The sequence below is a fragment of the Canis lupus genome, chromosome X (genome assembly GCF_048164855.1).
Source record: "Canis lupus baileyi chromosome X, mCanLup2.hap1, whole genome shotgun sequence".
Lineage (NCBI taxonomy): Eukaryota > Metazoa > Chordata > Mammalia > Carnivora > Canidae > Canis > Canis lupus.
This window is the reverse complement of record NC_132876.1, coordinates 27,434,334-27,442,061: the sequence shown is the minus strand read 5'-3', so window position 1 is coordinate 27,442,061 and position 7,728 is coordinate 27,434,334. Positions and strand designations below refer to the sequence as shown.

General features: G+C 35.6%; 1 pseudogene; it reads right to left on the bottom strand.

Moving 5' to 3' along the window:
• Positions 1-4,096: 4,096 nt before the first annotated feature.
• LOC140628045 (large ribosomal subunit protein eL18-like) lies at positions 4,097-4,831 on the bottom strand (annotated as a pseudogene).
• Between the last annotated feature and the right edge of the window lie 2,897 nt (positions 4,832-7,728).

Here is a 7,728-nt window from a genome sequence, read left to right as displayed (position 1 = left end):
ACTGATCTAGGAGGATACATGTATCTATCTATATCTATATGATTAGGAGAACACTTCTCCCTTAAGCATAGACCAACACATGTGCACACACCCACTTGCCCAGATCAGTATTTAGTATCCCTGTTATATTTTATTTTTCTGTATATAGTCATATGACAGAGCAACAGAGGACCGCTCTTATCTGGGCTATTAAATAATACTTCCTGTGTGAGAAAATAAGAACACTTTATTTATTCTGGGTAGCTTAACTCTTGTTTTTTCCTTTGAGAAACATGGCCCACTGCAGTTTCTGGAGCATTTTTTTTCCAGCTAGGTAAGTTATGTCATGCTGACTCTCTCCCCTCCATATCTAGAATAATACTTCCCTTGTACCTATAGCACTCAATCAAGCTTTTTATGTAATTTGGAGGTTAATATTCCCAGTCAGTCTCTTTTTAGGAGTAAGTTAGAGGCTTAGGGAGCCCACTAAGGTACTAACCCCTTCTCACAGTTATGCAGTAAGTAGCCTAAAAACATTAATGCACCTCCTTAACCACCTTGCTCACTTCCCAGGGAGAGACTTAGGCACAAGAGAGAATATGGCCAAATATATTTTGTTTTATTCATTGGGTTTATGGTGCTTATTACCCTCTGGGCACACATAAATACTCTACAAAAATCTGGTTTGGATAAAGTCAGCTTTGATCAAGAAAATGTTTGCTGATAAGGTTCAAAAACCACTTACACTTTTTTGTTAAGATCTGGCTCCTATATTTTGAAACCTCTACTGAGCAAAGAGATGAGGGTTACAGAATGAGATAAAGGGCTTGTTCTTCAGCCACTAAAATGATTTTTTAAGGTCCAGGGTAAGTCCTTGATTTGAATCAAACAAACTTCTCAAATCCTACCAATGTGCCACTTCACATGATATCAAGAGGTTTCCTGTTGGGCTTGAAAGGTTGATCTGTATCTGACTATTCAGTGTCACTGAATATTGTCACAAAGCAATCAGCATAAAGGGTTATCTTCCAAAGTAAAAATAATTAATTTCATTCTACATCACTGTTCTAACATAGATTCTTTTTCAAAATGCCCCCATTTTTTGTTTTTTTGTCAGTAACCTGATAATATCTTAATGAAGCTAAGATGACCTACCTTTTCAATTCCTCATTTAATAACATCTTTACAATCTTCTTTTATCATTAAACTTTCCATACAATTGCTGATATTTTTCTTTCTTATAATTGTGCGCAAATACAGTCATAACAATTTGGTTTCTTTTGTTAGCTGCCCATTACCGGAAATATCTGGAGTAGTTTTGCACAACATTCTTCGTTTTTATGTTTTCATGAAGTAATGTATAAGTGGCTTGAAACTCTGTATATCAATAAAGATTATTGTCTTTTTAATACCATGAGTGCACCAGTGTGGAACTGCTGCATACTTTGGTTTGTAGCTTAGGTGACTGAGTTATCTGCAAGGGGGTTGAACTAAAGAAAGTCTACTGGACATGAGTTGCTCTAATAAGGCAGCATTCAGTGAAGGAGGAGTTCAGAAAAAACTCCAGTTAAAGACATTTTTTCTTCCCTAAAAGAGAAAATATCTATCTCTCCAGTTTTTGCCTCCTTGAGTGGGTTTTAATAAAAGAGGTAGCATCATATAGCGGGGAAAAACACTAGGGGATAGAAGATTTGGTTTCTGGGCCAAGTTTTAGGATTGTACTAGCTCTAGGTGACTAACTAGGTGACTTTACACACAAAGTACTTAATATCTAGACCTTAACTTGCACATCTACAAAACAGGAAAGCTAATTTTAGACATCCCTATCTGACCTAATTTCTCTGAGGGTCAAATAAAGTAAGGTATGTGAAAGATTTTTGAAAACTGTAAAGGGGTGCTTGGGTGGCTCAGTTGGTTAAGCATCTGACTCTTGATCTCAGCTCAGGCCTTTTTTTAAAAATGATTTTTAAAATGTATTTATTTGAGAGAGAGAGAGAGAGAGAGAGAGAGCATGAACAGGGGGAGGGTCAGAGGGAGAAGCAGACTCCCTGCCAAGCCAGGAGCCTGACAATGTAGGGCTCAGTCCCAGGATCCTGGGATCATGACCTGAGCCAAAGGCAGACACTCAACTGACTGAGAGACCCAGGCATCCCTCAGCTCAGGTTTTGATTTCAGGGTCATGAGTTTAAGCCACACACGAGACTCCACACTGGGCATGGAGCCTACTTAAAAAAAAGAAACAAAACTGTAAAGAACCAGACAGTCTTTAGGCATATTTACTAAAAGTTTTCTTGTGTAACAATTTTTGTATTTCCCTAATTTGAAGGAATTGCCAGTTTTCATATAATTTCATTTATCAAGAAAAAGAGGGGATCCCTGGGTGGCGCAGTGGTTTGGCGCCTGCCTTTGGCCCAGGGCGCGATCCTGGAGACCTGGGATCGAATCCCACATCAGGCTCCCGGTGCATGGAGCCTGCTTCTCCCTCTGCCTGTGTCTCTGCCTCTCTCTCTCTCTCTCTGTGACTATCATAAATAAATAAAATTAAAAAAAAAAGAAAAAATCATAGAACATTTTATTACAATTAGGTTCATGAGATTCAAACCAAACTCTCAATTGGATAGGAAATAAATTTAATCAAATTAGCTTTAAATTTTCAATCCTTTAGTTTTATGCACATATAAGCTACTCACAGTAGCTCACTCATATTGACTGTTAATGTTTAGTCAAACCAATGGGCCATAGTTTATTTGCACAATGCAGTTAGCAGAAATCAGTGTCAGTAGAGCTAGTGATATATTGCTGCACCCATGAACTAGATTCTACAAGATATCATACTGACCAGCATATTGATCAATTTCCCAAAAAGTAAAACAAAAAATGCCCTGTTTCATTCTATGGCTGACTCAGGGGCCTAGAAAGATGAGCTTCTAGGTAGAGAAGAAAACTAACTCAGAATTAACGCCTTGGCCTACCACATAGTCTAGACCAGTGGTTTCTTTTATTTCTTTTTTTTTTAAGATTTTATTTATTTATTTGAGAGAGAGAGAGAGAGAGACAGAGAGAGAGAGAGCACAAGCTAGGGGGAGTAGCAGAGGGAGAGGGAGAAGCAGGCTGGCAGGCTCTCCACTGAGCAGGGAGCCCGATGGACACGGGGCTCAATCCCAGGACCCGAAGATCATGACCTGAGCCAAAGACAGATGGTTAACTGATTGAGCCACCCAGGTGCCCCTATTTTTGTATCTTTAGCATTGGATACTTCAATCTAATTTTAGAAAACTAGCAAATAGATCAGTTAGGATTACATATATGATCATTTGGCTCATTAGAACAAGGAAAAATGCTTGGGTTGTCTCATGAACATTTTACTATGGACTAAATATAGCTTTCAGATCACCAGAATATCAGCTGAAACTAGATAGACAATTCTTATAGTCTAGTCCTTCTGTCTTAGAGTATTAATAACTAACATACAATACATTTTCCTATCAGTCTATCTAGTCCACATCCTTTATGTGATTTATTTATTTATTTGTGTGTGTGAGAGAGAGAGCCGAGGGGGAGGGGTAGAGGGAGAGGGAGAAGCAGAGTCCCCCTGGGCACGAACCCTCCCCGCGCCGCTCCATCCCAGGGATCCTGACCTAGGCCAAAAGCAGACACTTGACTGACTGAGGCACCCAGGTGCCCCCTCCATGTAATTTTTGTTAATATTCTATTGTCAGACTAAATTTGTGGGTGCTGTCTGGGTTCAAATCATAGAAAGTGTATAAAGAAAAAAATGAAAATCACCTGAAATTCCAATAGCTGGAGAGAACACAATGAATATTTGGCGAGCTTCTCTTTATATATACATGAATATGCATCTGTGTAAAACAGAACCAATATAACACTGTATATGGAGTTTAAGCTTTAGATCATATGCACTTTTCCATGTCATTAAATATTAGCTGTAAACATCATTTTCAGTGTTTTTTTTCATAGAGAAATAATTGCAATACAATGTTGTATTAGTTTCAGGTGTGCAACATAGTGACTTGATATTTATATACATTATGGAATGGTTACCACAGTAAGTCTAGTTACCATGTTACTGTACAAAGTTGTTACAATATCCCCTATGTTGACTATATCCCCTATGCTGTACATCACATCCCCATGTCTTATTTATTTTATAACTGTAAGATTGTACCTCTTAATCTATTTTGCCAAACCCCCTCGCTTCCCTCTGGCAACCATTAGTTTGTTCTTTTCCTTTTTTTCAGCATCCAAAATCTTTTTAATAACAAGTCAGGATCTGGGGTTACTTTTTGTAGCCCAGCTGGCTCTGCACCCTCTGGCATGTTCCAACTTCTGGCCCCTTGGTGGCAGGTAGGGTTTGGCGTGGCTGGGTGGGGTTCCTGGGGACTTGCCAGAATGCCTGTATACTCTTGGCCCTTGTGTGGACCAGAGAGCAAGACGATTCCACAGACTTTGGGGAGTTCAGGGTCAACTGGTCAAAGGTGAGGATATTGCCTCTAGCTTTGCGTCTCTGGGCAAGGCTGCTCCTGGGCAGCTCATACACCTTTGGTTTGGGCACCTCCTGGACATACACATCATGTGTTATAATCCCTACAACCACAGATGTTTTGTCTTCCTGGCCAGGCAGCTTCATCTTCTGGATCATCTGGGAAAGGGACAGAGGTGGATGGTTAGTGTGACTCATGAACAACCTCTTTAATACAACTTGGTTAAAGGTGGAGTTGGTTTGTCTGGCCAGACACTTGTACAACTTGTCCAACAGTCTCAGGTAGATGTCCTGGATCTTGGGCTCCTTGTGCCAAACTTTTCAGTCCTTGTGGCAGATGCTGACTCCCATGATGGTGCCTCCTGCTCAGCAAGGTTGCAAAAGAAAGAGCCAGTTTGTTCTCTTTCAGAGTTTCATTTTAGTGGTAACATAGAACCATGGAATAAATAAAAGACTAAACCTAAAAGTAGGTTAGGCATATTTATTTGTGTTCACTAGTTGTAGTTCCTACCTTATAAGCTTTTTTGAGTATTAAATGAGTTACTACATAATGGACACTTAGAATAGTGTCTGATATATAGCAAGTGCTCAATTAATGTTGGCTATTATTATTCAAAAGCATTTTCAGTTTCTTTATATTAGCAAAAGTTACTAATGCTTTAGATAAGCAGATGACATTACATTTCTCCTGGTTTTTCTCATTAAAGCAGCAAAGTTGAATATTAATGAGTATAGAGAATTATGTTGTCATGCATGTTAGTCTGGAAAATATAAATTCATCTCATAAAAAAGTCAAAGGATCAAAGAAAGTTTTTACTGTTAATTGGAAACAAAGTGTCATTGGTGTCCTGATTTAAAGGGCACTCTATTATGATTACCTAATAAAAAAAGAACAAAGAAATAAAGAAAAATAATTGTTAAAGTGAAGTTATTATTAGCCCTTAGTTCACTAAAATCTTTTCCTCATAGCCCATGGCACCAAATAAAATTAAATATAGAAAAGTTCCATAATTCACGATGACATTCTCAATGTTAAGACATTTTTAAATAAAAAATGCATTACTGAAAGCATACTTCAAAATTATTAGATGCAATATTTTTATAGCCAAAAGCACTTAAATTTTAAGAATTGAACAACTGGAGGAGTGGATACTATTTATGGATTTAGAAAGATTTAGTCACTTTCATAAGTTAAAATTCTTTCTTTAAGCCACCTGTTCTTTCTCTCTCTTTAGAAATGGTTTTGTTAAAAATAATCTCAAGTTTCTGACTATTCTCTATTCTAAGGAAACCACATCAAGAGCAAAGTAGAATATTTTTCTTAATTACTGGTAAAGACTTTGGACAGGTTCATGGACAGTTCACTAATTTGTTATAGTCTTTTAATAACATTTTAAAAAATGGTCTAAAAAATCTCAGAATAGACACTGCCTAAAATAAAACCAAGTGACTGACCTAAGTTCAGGAGTCCTGAGAATATATGCTACCTTAAACTTTAGCTTAATGAGTTCCTTAATTAGGGAAGACATAATTTAAGGTGTTAAAAAGTCATGTGGCTGAGTATTTGAATTATCGTATGTTTACATCAACTTAACTAGAAGCTACAATTATCAATTAGGAGAAGTCTGAATTAAAAGTTCTTCTCGGGAAATATTAATGACATACTTTCTTTATGTGTTTTAGATACATTGATTCACAGTTACTCATTTTCATAAATGAAAAAGCAAGTAAATGAGACACTAAAAAAGATAATTATTTTAAAAATGTAGTATTGTCCAATAGACAAAAAATAACAGTCTCTGCTTATATATATTCTTTTCTGACATAGTATATTTAGTTTTAAATATGTCTAATATATTTTGAAGTGTAACCTTTTATTTAGCTCATTATTGTAAATTACCATTAAAATAAAACTCTGAAAATGATGTTTACAAAAAATTATAAAGTACATGGGAAAATGCATAAGATATGCAATGTATGAGAAAAAAAGAGAGATACAGCTCCATATAGAATATTAGCTTTAAACATTTGTTTTCTCAATTTTCTACAATGAGCATATATTATTTTTTAAGTTGGAAAGCATATTTAATTAATGGAACTCTAGTCAATAACCAAACTATGGTTGGACAATCAGAACACCTATCTATTTTGTTTGTCTTATGATTCTATGAAAGTATAATGTATTATTTCAGCATTTCATATCATGGAACCCAACTTAGAAAATACATTCATTACCTACCCTTTTATGTAATGATGATGATAATCAAGGTAGAAGCCCTTTATAAAACACATTTTTAGCTTCCAGTATGGCAGGTTAAACAGAAGCAAGTGACTTTCTGCTTGTAGGGTTATTAGCTGAAACCATCAACAATTATATGTTGTTAGTTAAATAAGGAAGCAACATTTAGTACTATAAAATTTTGTCAAGCTGCCCACAAACTGATATTCGATTACATACAAAACATTGACCCATGACTGAAAAGTAGACAAAATTTACATAGATATGCCTTAAACATTCTGCTTCCTATTGCTAAAATATCTTCATTGTACATTTCATTCTACTTCATGATTTTTGAAAATCCAGTTTAACAGCTTTTTTCTTACATTATAGTATTTAGTTATAATTTTTCCTTACATTGTAAAACCTTAGATAATTTTGGACTTATTTAATTTTTTATTTCTCCTCCTGGATGAGTCTTGCTGGGGTCTTATTACTCTTTCACTAGGGCCATGTCTAGCATTTTTCCATATATCTGACAGATAAAAAAAAGGTTTTATTTAAGAAGAAAAGAACTGGCTTGCTCAGTTGAGGGATTTTATTGATTGATTGATAACAAAGTCTGTCTGGGGATTGCCTTGAGAAGTCAGAAGTTTGAGTATGGATTTAGATATCCTCAACTCCATTTTCAAGACAACACCTAGGAACCAATCAGTAGAACTTAGTAAATTATTATGAAAATAATAGTAATTGTGTTTTCCAGCCCTGGTTGTTTTCTTTTAATGAATTATGAGAGTAAAGCCTATTACACTATTAACCAGGAAAATAATTAAATTAATAATAATTTTTGAGAAGATCAAATAGAAATCAAACCAGTTTTAAGAGTCCATCAATAAAAGAACAGAATTTAGAATGTCTGCAGTTCTTTTTAGATTTAAACAAGCATTAGTTTACTTTCTAAATTCAATTTTTATTTATATGCATTCACCAAAATCGTAAAATATGAAAAAGTGAAACTGGATTTTGCATA